The sequence below is a fragment of the Chrysemys picta genome, chromosome 10, assembly GCF_011386835.1.
Source record: "Chrysemys picta bellii isolate R12L10 chromosome 10, ASM1138683v2, whole genome shotgun sequence".
In the NCBI taxonomy this organism is placed as follows: domain Eukaryota; kingdom Metazoa; phylum Chordata; order Testudines; family Emydidae; genus Chrysemys; species Chrysemys picta.
In genome coordinates, this window is record NC_088800.1 from 17336071 (window position 1) to 17347428 (window position 11358).

Consider the following 11358-nt stretch of genomic DNA (forward strand, 5'->3'; position numbering starts at 1 on the left):
GTCTAGTTCATGACTGGGGCTTCTAGGCACTACCATAATACGTATAGCAGGCAGATTGAACAGACAAATGGGGATGAAGTGGAATAAGGGAGAAGGTAACAGTAAAACTGGATATGTTTGCATAAATCAGTAATCTCAATGGTCAGAGTACTGGGTATCTGTTAAGTGTGATTTAGTCAAATAAGTATAAATTAACTGTTAATGGGATTTACTTCAGCTTCTTTCCCCCTCAACCCCACTTATGAAGAGGAAAATGAAAGATGACAGCCAAACACTTGCCAACCAACACAAGGCAAGGAAAGAGCCATTCATTAGGTGGTTGTTCTCTTCCAATCTCAGCATCATCAAAACTACTAAGCGAAGAATGGGCTGATAACAACCTGAAGAGAACAATTGTGTATCAGTGTCAATCTGTATGATTGTGACCACAAATAATGAACGCAGAAGGAATAGCGTGTGTTCCTGTGTCAAGGATGGCATGTCTTATTTTGTGACTGTCTACAAGTGTTATTGATACAGCAACACTAACCTAAATACCACTGCACAATAGCTAGGTAAATGGTGCCAAACAAACAACAGGTGCCTACTCCAAGGACTTTACAATCCAAAGGTGCATTAAGTACAATACCAAACACAGAATGGCCAGATTGCTTCATGCAGTAGATGGGTGCTCAGATGATTTTCTGAAAGCAGTGGTGGAAGGAAGCTTCATGTACACTATGCAAAAATCTCTTCCCGCAATACAAATCCCATAAAAGGCAGAATATCTGCAGTGGACAAAACAGCAAAAAGGTTCAGAAAAGAAGCCTGTGCAGAAAAAATGGAGTGTGAGGGGGAAAGAAGAGAGAACAGGGCCAGTTCAGAAAATGCCCCCAAATGAACCACAAGAGGAAACCATGGACTCAACACCCCCAGGAGCAAGATGAAATGATGGCACTGTACTTACCATGTATACTCCAATATCCCTTATTATGGATACAAGCTGCTTTGAGTTGGCTAAGAGTATTTGGGGAGATAATTTGAACCTTACTGAGGATAAATACCCAAACCAGTTCTGGTTACATTCCCTTGTATCCCCCAACTTATGGAACTAAAAACCTTCCTCTATATGGCATGGCAAAGCTGTTGGAGGTAGGGTTGTGGGAGAAAGTTATACACTGAACCCAGGCCTTGCAGATAGGAGCTTAGAATGAATATTTATTAGAAATGACCCTGAGAGGTGAGCCAGAGACATACCTGTTGGGCAGATTAACAGAAAATTTTGAAAGAGAGCAGAACCGAGTTAAATGTGGAAGTAGAGGGGAAGCTAAGATGAGGATTCAGTTCAGGGGGATACAGGCATACAGGGTTAAATCTTGGCCCTGTTGAAATCAGTGGGAGTTTTGCCATTGACTTAAATATATTCAGGATTTCACCTATGATGTCTATGTGCCCTTTACATGCAGTTATGTCGCTCTATGATGTTGGCTATATGTAGTTTTCATTTGGAAATTCAGTGTGTATTTTTAAGTTTAAATTGTTGTGTGATAGCATAGCACAGTGGTTCCCAAACTTGTTCCGCCACTTGTGCAGGGAAAGCCCCTGGCGGGCCGGGCCGGTTTGTTTACCTGTCGCGTCTACAGGTTCGGCTGATCGCGGCTCCTATTGGCTGTGGTTTGCTGCTCCAAGCCAATGGGAGCTGCAGGAAGTGGCGCGGGCCAAGGGACGTACTGGCCGCCACTTCCAGCAGCTCCCATTGGCCTGGAGTAGCAAACCACAGCCAATAGGAGCCGCGATCAGCCGGACCTGCGGACGCGGCAGGTAAACAAACTGGCCCGGCCCGCCAGGGGCTTTCCCTACACAAGCGGCATCCCAAGTTTGGGAAACACTGGTTTATTCTTTCCTAAGGTCATTTCCACTAAGGTGTGGTTCAGGATTGCTGTCAGCCAATATTGCACCAAATTGATCCCTGGTTATAAATCTTGGCTGCCTAATTGAAAAATAGGTGTCCTATCAAAGAACTGAACAGCCACAGAAATCCTATTTGCTCTATTATTTTTTTCTATATAAAAGCAAGATGACCAGAAAGAAAACATATACTGACTGTGTACATAAAAGTATCTGCATGGTGTACATATACATCTTACACATTTTTAATCTATACTCAATGAAAGATGACATTTTCATTTTCCATTTATTTTCTATCAATGAGGCCATATTCTATCTTACTTTTCATGCTACTTGATTATCAGTATTAACATACATTTGCACAAGAATGGCAACACATTTTCAACAGAACACTTGTGTCCCCAGTTGAAAACAAAATCAGTTTTATTTTTCAAAAGCAGTAATATTTCATAGAAATGGATTTACAAGGAAGTGCATCTTATAAAGTAATAAGCCAAAAGAAATTTCAGAGAACCTCTGGCCATTCCTGCAAGTCATGCAGTGAAACATTTTTGAATGCAACTTGGATCCAACCTACCTTCCCATGACTTCTGTGGAAAGTCTCACATAGATTTCAATGGGAGATGCAGAGATCAAAAGGGTCAAATTTCATAAAATAAAGGGTTCAAAATTCAGTAATGATTTTTAACCACCATAGTATATTAAACAGAGAAGCCTATAATGTGGTATAAATAGTACTTTGCTCCACACCATCTGGCAGCTGCAAAGACACAATGGAAAGCAGTTCAGAACATTATCAATCAATTCTAGACCATTTAATTACAATGTATAGCATACACTAGAATAAAGTGTCTATCAAGTTGACATTCTGAATTCAGGGTTCACATTCATGATGTACAGAGACTTTGTATCTCTGAGCATGTTACTGGTATTGTACAGGAATTTACTGATTACACAATCAATATCTATGAACATAGTTCAAATGACAAACTGCATGCAGTATAGGACTGAAGCCTCTAAACTGAAATTACTCATTGCAATTCTCTGATACTGGGTACTTAAGAAAAGTGTGCTACTGATTTAGTGAAGCAAGTGCATAGTTCTTTTAACTTACCTTCTCATATGCTGCCACCTGCTATCATCTCTCTCTTAAGTCCTGATATCACCCGTTCCAGTCCCATTGCAAAAGTAAATGCTTCCCTGTGAGGGCCTACGATTCCCTGTTGCTACAATGTAGTCTCCTGGCAGAATAGCTGCATGGTAACTCTTTCTGGTTCAGAGCCCTAAACATCAGAATAAAGAATACTTAGGATGGCATTGCTACTGGAAAAGCCTCAGAGATATCCTGTAAAGTCATGCAAATCATTTGTATACTCAGTCATAGATGCTTGAGGTGAAAGAAAAAAAAAACCTTTTAGGGTTTCCCCCATTCATTGCAGACTTGTTTTCTATTATACATTTACTAGCATTTTTCCAGTTTTAAATGTGCCAACCAGTGGTGCAAGTAGAATTCATTTCTGACTGATATGCTGCACCAGCTAAAGGGGAGAGGGGGAGGCGTGTGACCTCCCACGTGACCCCGCCCCACCCCCAGCCCAGGGCCTGTGCTCTCCCCTTCCAATCCCCATGATCCATGCCATGTTACCTGGGCGGGGAGCACTCCCAGGGGGTGGACACCTCACTGCTGCTGTGTGGGCTGCTAAGAGAAGATGAGGGCTTGCTCTCTGGAACAATAGCCACTTCACAGTCACACCTGCTTTGGGAATTGCCAGCAGAAAAGCTTCAAACCAGCTCCCTCTGACATCAGAGAATATTTTTTTCAGACACGCTGGCAACCAAGCCTCATGCCGGCAGCTCCTCCTGCATGGCTGTACTGCCCCCAGCCCCGCCCCCAGCCCTTCCATGCAGCTGCATCTCCTGAGTCCTGTCCATGGGGGGTCTTTACAGCAGCCCCAACGCCAGGCTCTCCTGGGAACTGCAGTGGTGAAAAGAGCAGAACGTGAGACCTCACCGGCAGCCCCACGCCGGCAGCTCCTCCAGCACAGCTGTATTGCCCCCAGCCCTGTCCCCGGCTCTGTCCTCCGGTGGGGCTACTGTACAGACCCCGGACAGGAGACACAGGCACCAGGGCCGGCTCCAGGCACCAGTTTCTCAAGCAGGTGCTTGGGGCGGCCGGTCGGGAGAGGGGCGGCAGGTCCAGGTATTCAGCGGCAATTCGGCGGACGGTCCCTCACTCCGGCTCGGAGTGAAGGACCACCCGCCGAATTGCCGCCGCAGATCACGATCGCGGCTTTTTTTTTTTTGTTTTGGCTGCTTGGGGCGGCCAAAACCCTGGAGCCGGCCCTGACAGGCACGCAGCTGCCTGGAAGGGCTGGGTGCAGTACAGCTGTGCCGGAGGAGCTGCTGGCATGGGGCTGCCAAGGCAGTCCCACATTCTGCTCCTCCTGTGTCTTTCCAGTACGCCGTATCGGCTATCAATAGCTTATTGGTACAGCATACCGGACCAGACCACCCTACTTGCACCACTGGTGACAATCCAAGGGGCTTTCAATGATTCCCTAGGGAGAAGGCTAATGGATCTGTCAGAAAATGCATCCTGATACTCAGGCTAATAGAAAGGTAGCTGAATCCAAGAATGGGAATTTAGTGATATTGTACCCACCAGATATACAGTACAGAAAATAATGCACTCCTTTTCATGATTTAAAAGTAATTTTTAGATGAAATCTAAAACATAAGCACCATTTCACATTTTTAACTCTGCATCTCCCATTTTATGCCACTGTGATGCTACACCCCATATTATTCATTGAAATATTGTTATGATATAAATATGGCATAACTAAAATATGTTTTATTCAAGATGGGTCATGTGAGCGATCATTGGAAAGATTATGTTTTTCTGAATATGATTATCCTATTTGTATACATGTATCATTTGTGTATCTGAAGTTGGGAATATTGACTATGTAACAATTACAACTATGGTTACACCTGGGAAACCCCCATCAGACAGTATGTAATCAGCCTGGATGGGCCATTAGGAAAGACTATGGGTCTTTGAAAATGCTGATCTCCCATCTTCCTGGAGTCCCTTCCTGTGGGCCTTACAAATAAATCTTGTTTCATGGTTGCTTTGACACTGTGAGGTCATGTGATCCACCTTGGACACTGCGGGTATTTTTCCACTCGAAACAAAGGATTCCCGCCTTATGTAAATCCTATTTAAGGCTGGGAAGTGAGTTAATCTGGGCTCTTCTCGTTTGCCTCCCTACCCAAGAAACCAGAACTAAGCTAAGGGAAAGGCAAGAGCTGAGTCCAGACTGAGACAGGGGTCTAGCCCGTGAAGAGAAATAACTGGAACTTTAAGCTGCAGAAAGTCTGCAACCTGCCTAAAACAACATTTAGGGTGAGAAATTACTATTTGTAACCGGTTTCTTTAGGGAATTAAGCCTATGTTGCGTGTTTTGCTTTATTTTCTCAGTAATCTGCTTTGTTCTGTTTGCTATCCCTTATAATCACTTAAAATTTACCTTTTGTAGTTAATAAACTTATTTTTTTGTTTATTCCAAAACCCAGTTTGTGCAATTCATAACTGGGGGGGGGGGGGGGGGCGGCGCAAAGAGCTGTGCATATCTTCCTCCATGTTGAGGGAGGGGGCGATTTTTAGGAGCTTGCACTGTATAGATCTCTATACAGAGCAAGACAATATTCTTTTGGGTTTACACTCCTGAGGGGATGTGCACAGGAGTGCTGGGCAATCCCTTACCTGAGTCCTCCCACAGAGAGCTGATCACAGACTCTGTGTGATTCTACAGCTGGGTGTGTCCCTGCCTGTGTGTGTGCTGCAATGGGGCTTGAGAGCCTGTCACGGCAGCCCAGAGTAAGGGAAATCCTGGCTGGTGGGACAGGTGGGCTCAGTGGGACCCCAGCACATCTGGTGGCACCCCCGAAAGGAGGGTCCGAGCTGTCGCAGCCACCTCCCTCCATCTCCCAATATCTATTGGCTAGCAAAGAGCTGAGTTTCAGCATCTCTGACTTGGTAATGCATAGTCAGGGCCTGTTGAAGCAAATACGACTCTGAAAGAAGCTACAAGGGCCATGATTCACTGTGCAACCAACTGCCCTGCCTTTCTGTGGAACTGGCATGGTACAGATTACAATGTGAAGGAAAACTGCCTTTGCAGTGTTGGGTAGATTAACTGGTCAGAGTCTAAACTCAGTTATACCAGAGTAACAGAGATCAAAGTCCGGCCCACTGTATTAAAATGTGTAAGAAACTGAAGAGAAGGATATAATATCAATCCAACACAATTCACTCACAAGCCAAGATACTGACAGCTCTATAATTACCTTCATCAAGCATAAATGACAGTCTCTCTTTGTTCCCTTTTTTGTCATTTCACAATCTTGCCTACCATTTACATTCTCTGTGCTTTTTACAGAATGGAGTTCGGTGATACCAGTTCAGTGAACTGAAGTACTTCTGATTATTGGTACATCCCCATTTCCAAGGGCAGCCTGAGCACTTTGCCAACCTGATCTGCCTCTAAAAGAGTAGCCATTTGAATGCAGTTAGCTACAAAGCCACAGTCTCCAGAAAACAGTATTTCAAGGCCAGATTCTTGTGCCCTTGCGCATGTTGTGTATCACCCACACTGCCAGTCATCCCATTGATTTCTGGCCCTAACGTATCATTGCCTGGAGCATTGTCTCTGGGGACCATATTTCTATGACTCACAGCTTCCAAGTGATTTCAGTAAGACTACTGGCAGAGTAAGGTGCTACTCAGGATGAGCAAGGGAATCAGAATCTGGCCCTTAGTATTTACGGATAGTGAGTTTGAGAAAACGTGACCTCATTCCCAAGGGTGTTAGAAGTACTTCGATGAACATCTTGAAAATTTGGTCCTTCATTTCCTTCCTTCTCCAATTTCTAGCACACCAGCAGGTAGAGGTGTTTCAGGGGATACTTATGGGTACCCACGTGGTCTGAGAGCTTGCCCTGGCCCATTTTAGACCTATAATTTAAAAAAAAATAGAGACTTTTGAGATCTGTATGAAGTTGCTGAATTGCAGAAAGAGATTTTGAATGAGAAATATTTCCCTTATTTCTTAAAAAAATCATACCAACTTACAAGGGACAATGCAACTGTACATTCTGTGAAACCTATCCTCACCTTGTAGCCTTCTTACCACACATCTAAGGGTATATAAATGGCAGTCACTCACACTATGTGAGGTCAGTGAGACAGCACTGGTCTTTTCATCAAATAGCACATTAGGGGCTTTACCCAAACGCCATTGAAATCTATGGGAGTCCTTCCATCCATTTTAATGAACTTTTGATCAGGCACTAGTACAGCCAGAATCTGACAATCCAAGAAAATAAACAGTTGAGGATAAATATTCACTTATGTCCTGGCCCACAACTTCCTAATAATTTCACTGGAAGGTGGGGCCTTACATAAATGATCAACTCTACGTATGAGCTTGAAAAATCTACACAACAGAAAGCAAGTACATTAATGCAGACTGGTAAGAACATTCTGATCAGCCTTCCAGATGTGGGGGTACGTCTGAGCCCCTGTGCTACTGCTGGCATCATGTTCCTGCAAACGAGTACATCAAGGCACATGCCAACAACAAAACACCACCACATGTAAAACTAGGGACATACCAAAAAGGAATTGAAAAAAATATTCAATGTAAAACATAAATTAGACACACCTGCTGGCACTTCAACTCACCTGAGCCTTCATTGGAATACAAGAGCCAACAGTGCCCTGGGAGAGGTGAAAATTGCTGTTAGAGCCCAATTCTGATTTATCTTACACTGGTTTTATACAAGTATAATTCCATTGGTGTCAATGGAGTTATTCCAAATATACATACACATTGTTATAAATTATACCAGAATCAGGCCTTTAACCTGTGCATTTAGGACTCACAGTGATGATGTTGGAATTCTTAATGTTTAGTTAAAGGTCAGTTCCTGCACAATAATATGGCAGGTATTTTTCCTTCTGTTACATACTGCCAGCCTGAGTAACGAGTGATGTAGCAATGCTTAAATGACCAAATAATTCCGAACACTTAACTTAAATGGCAGCCTAAGAAGGTAAGCGGTTTCCTTTCCAGCATAAAGGCACACATAATCATACTAGCTAGATAGTTCTGTTTATGCTTATTATACATGGGCCAACTAATAGTCTAATTGGTAGCTAATGTGTGTTTATCGTAGTAATGGTGTGTCAATATCGTAGAACTGTCAAAATAATGTTTCTACTGTTCTATCACTTTGTATATGTTGGTCTATTGAAACCTTAATATTTTCATCAAAATTTAATATGATAAATGCCACATCTCTACTATACCAAAATAAGCAATTTATGCTGTATTAGGGTCTTCTGTATCAGAGTAGCATCTTTTAACTTTTATGGGGTGAATAAATAATCTATTACCAATGACAGCTTCAAGTTCAAAACTGAATTGAGTAGTATAAATTCGCTTCCTTTCAGTTCATCCCTAAAATAAACTGTGAGAGGCTTATTCACTCATTAAAAAGGTTTGGCGGGGGGGGATCTGCTGTATCAAAATAATTATATAAAGCATTCAGTCTTAAAGGAAAAAGGATGAGATCACAGAACCACTTCAACTTTTGGATGTAATCTTGTTAAAATGAAGACATTAAACAAAATTAACAGAAAGGCGTTAAGTACAAATCTATAAAAATGCCCAATTTATTTACACTGTGCATTAAATTCATCATTTCATGTGAAAGGACAGTTATTGTCACTGTAAGGCTTCCTAATCCACTTTCAGATAAAAATAAAGAAGGCTGCATTTAGAAGCTTTGTAGACTTTTTTCCCCTTCTGACAGCTTTCAAGTGGCAGCATATTATTTGGTTGCTGCTACATACAAAGTGTCTTAATTAAAGGTTGTCTAAAAATACAGAACATTTTCACAACCACATCTGCCATTAACTCTTCTGACATTCTGGTGGCATTAAGTACCAGAAAATTATTTGCAGATTAAATAGAATTCCACTCTTCTTGTGCACTGTCTTTAGAGCAATGGTTACAAATTTAAACAGCATGTTTGCAATTGGAAAGCATGATAATTATTGGAGGTACTGCAGCCTGTTCTACTAAAACAGCAAAATGGCTGTGCCACTCCTTTGAGACCCAGAGTGCGTGCCTATCACAGACTGTAATTTATACTCCATTTCTTTAGCGTTTATTATTTTAGTCTAAATTGTGGCTTTGCCATGAGACCTGAGCAAAGGACAGCAGGTTGTTGTGCTGCAGCAGGAGCCAGTCTGCCTCTCTGCTACCCCTTGCCGAGTACACTACATCAGAGGCGAAATCTGGGCCCCATTTTAGTCAATGGGGCAACTCCCACTGATTTCAATAGGATCAGGATTTCATCACAGTTCTATACCCAGTGTGGTGTATATCCTCTGGCATGCGGGTGCAGAAATGCTTAACTGTTGCACAAGGCTTTTTGCCCAGTCCATGCCTCTTCCCACCCTTATGCATAGGAAGGGTATATAGCAGCCCTATATTAGCAGTTTGCTGGAGTCACTACCTGGAAATCTGTATTTGTAGTGTTTTGAATTGGGGGAAAAAAAAGAAATACATTAGAAAACTAGTATCCTATATCATGCCATTCATTTTTAAATGGACATTCTGCTTAAAAAGATGCCACACTAACTCCTGAATATCAGAAAGTCACGCTAGCGTATGAACTTGCTGATAAGAGTATTACATGAGCAGGACAGCTGTGGGCAAGAGCAATGAAGCTGAGCAGATCTGAGACACAACAAAAATGAGAGGTTGCTTTTTTACCCTGGTTTTCTCACCGAAAGATGCAGCTGACAATGAAAAAAGGTTAAGATGGTGGCAAAAGCTGTGGCAGGACTTACAACACATACAGTGATATTATGAAAGGTGTGTTACTTAACCTCAAAAAGGAGAAACATTAATGGGAAATTTAATTAAGAGATTAAGATTAGGAACAGTTAAACAAAATACTGACCAGTATCTCATTTTTATGCTGTCCTGTGATTTAAAAAAAAGGAATAATTCAGCTGAATTAATGGAGGGCACATTTAAAACTGAAAAGGATACACTGCTTCTGCAGAATTCACCGCTACCAGCGGTCACCAAGTCAAGTACTGTGGCTTACTAATTACGATCAACCACATTTGCAGTTGTGCAGACCAAGATAAAGGTAACTACATTTCATGTTTTAGGGAAAGAGTTGATTCCTCAGTGAAGCCAGAAATGGAATATTCCTGTTTACATTCCATGTACAGAGCTGCACAGGTTTCTAGATGCATTATGAGTTTTCACCTTCCTTTGAAGCACCAGCTATTGGTCAGTGCCAGATACTCGACCAATGGTCTGAGCCACTGTAGTAAATTTTATGTCCCTAAGATGCATACACAATGATAAGTATTCAGTTAATATAAATAATACAGCTTTTTGCCTTGGAGCTATCATTTCAAGCACTTTTATTGTTTTGGGTCTTTTAGATTATTCTTTAGATTGCAAAGCTGCCAGAGCAGGCCTTGTCTCCCCCCCACAGCATCCAGCACAAAAGGTCCTAATTTCAGTTGGTTGCTGCTATAATGCAAATATTGACAATAACAACAGCTCCTGATGACTAATATTATATCGTTACTTCACTTGCAGTCCTTTCAACTTCACCCAGACTGATGATGACATTCTAACAGGAATAGCAGATTCTGCTTTCCTTTTTATTTCAATATATTGGTGCTTCTGAAAAGTTGGAGGATTCTGACAGTTTGTTGACTGATGAGGAATTAAAAATTGATACTAAAACCATATCATAGCTTTAATTCATAGAAGGTAAAATTAATCCCTGGGAAAGGCCAGTATCCTGAGTATCAAAGGCTCAAATGCATGATGGTGTGATTTTGATCTCAAGATAGATACAGGCCTTCTGCACAGGGGTAAATTTCACCCCAAGAAAAGAGTGTGTCAGAAAAGACAGTGTGAACAGAATTAAGACAAAAAAGTTGGGAAATTGCACCTGTTTGTTTCTATTTAACAATCATGTATTCCAAATGTTTTATTAGGATAATTTAGGGAAAATAGTGTATGTAAATCATTTGGCCTGATCCTCTTGTTTAAAAGTTATTACACTAGCAAGCAGAGTATATGGGTGAAGTCCTGCCCCTTTAAAATCAAAAGGAGTTCTGCAATTGATTTGAATAGGGTCAGGATTTTACCCTGTTTTGTAAGAGACAGAGTAGTGGAAGCGGGACAGTATAACAACGGAGTGCATTGCTTTAAAAAAGACAGGAAGAAAAAAAAAATAATACTTTACCTATACCTCTGAGTTTCCTTGCTCTGTTGTTAATGTTTTTCAGTTGTTTTCAATTAAGATAAATGTCTGAAACACAATGGCATTATGTTTGAACTCTTTTCTGTTCAATATAAG

The 11358-nt window shown here is 41.7% G+C and overlaps 1 long non-coding RNA gene across 1 annotated transcript; it reads right to left on the reverse strand.

The window, feature by feature from the left end:
• Window positions 1-2198: 2198 nt before the first annotated feature.
• Window positions 2199-7710, reverse strand: LOC112059932 (uncharacterized). Its single transcript, XR_002889204.3, has 4 exons — window positions 7637-7710; window positions 6745-6907; window positions 3002-3170; window positions 2199-2647 (listed from the first exon to the last, which is right to left on the reverse strand). It is a non-coding gene; the product is annotated as an uncharacterized LOC112059932 (long non-coding RNA).
• Window positions 7711-11358: the final 3648 nt, after the last annotated feature.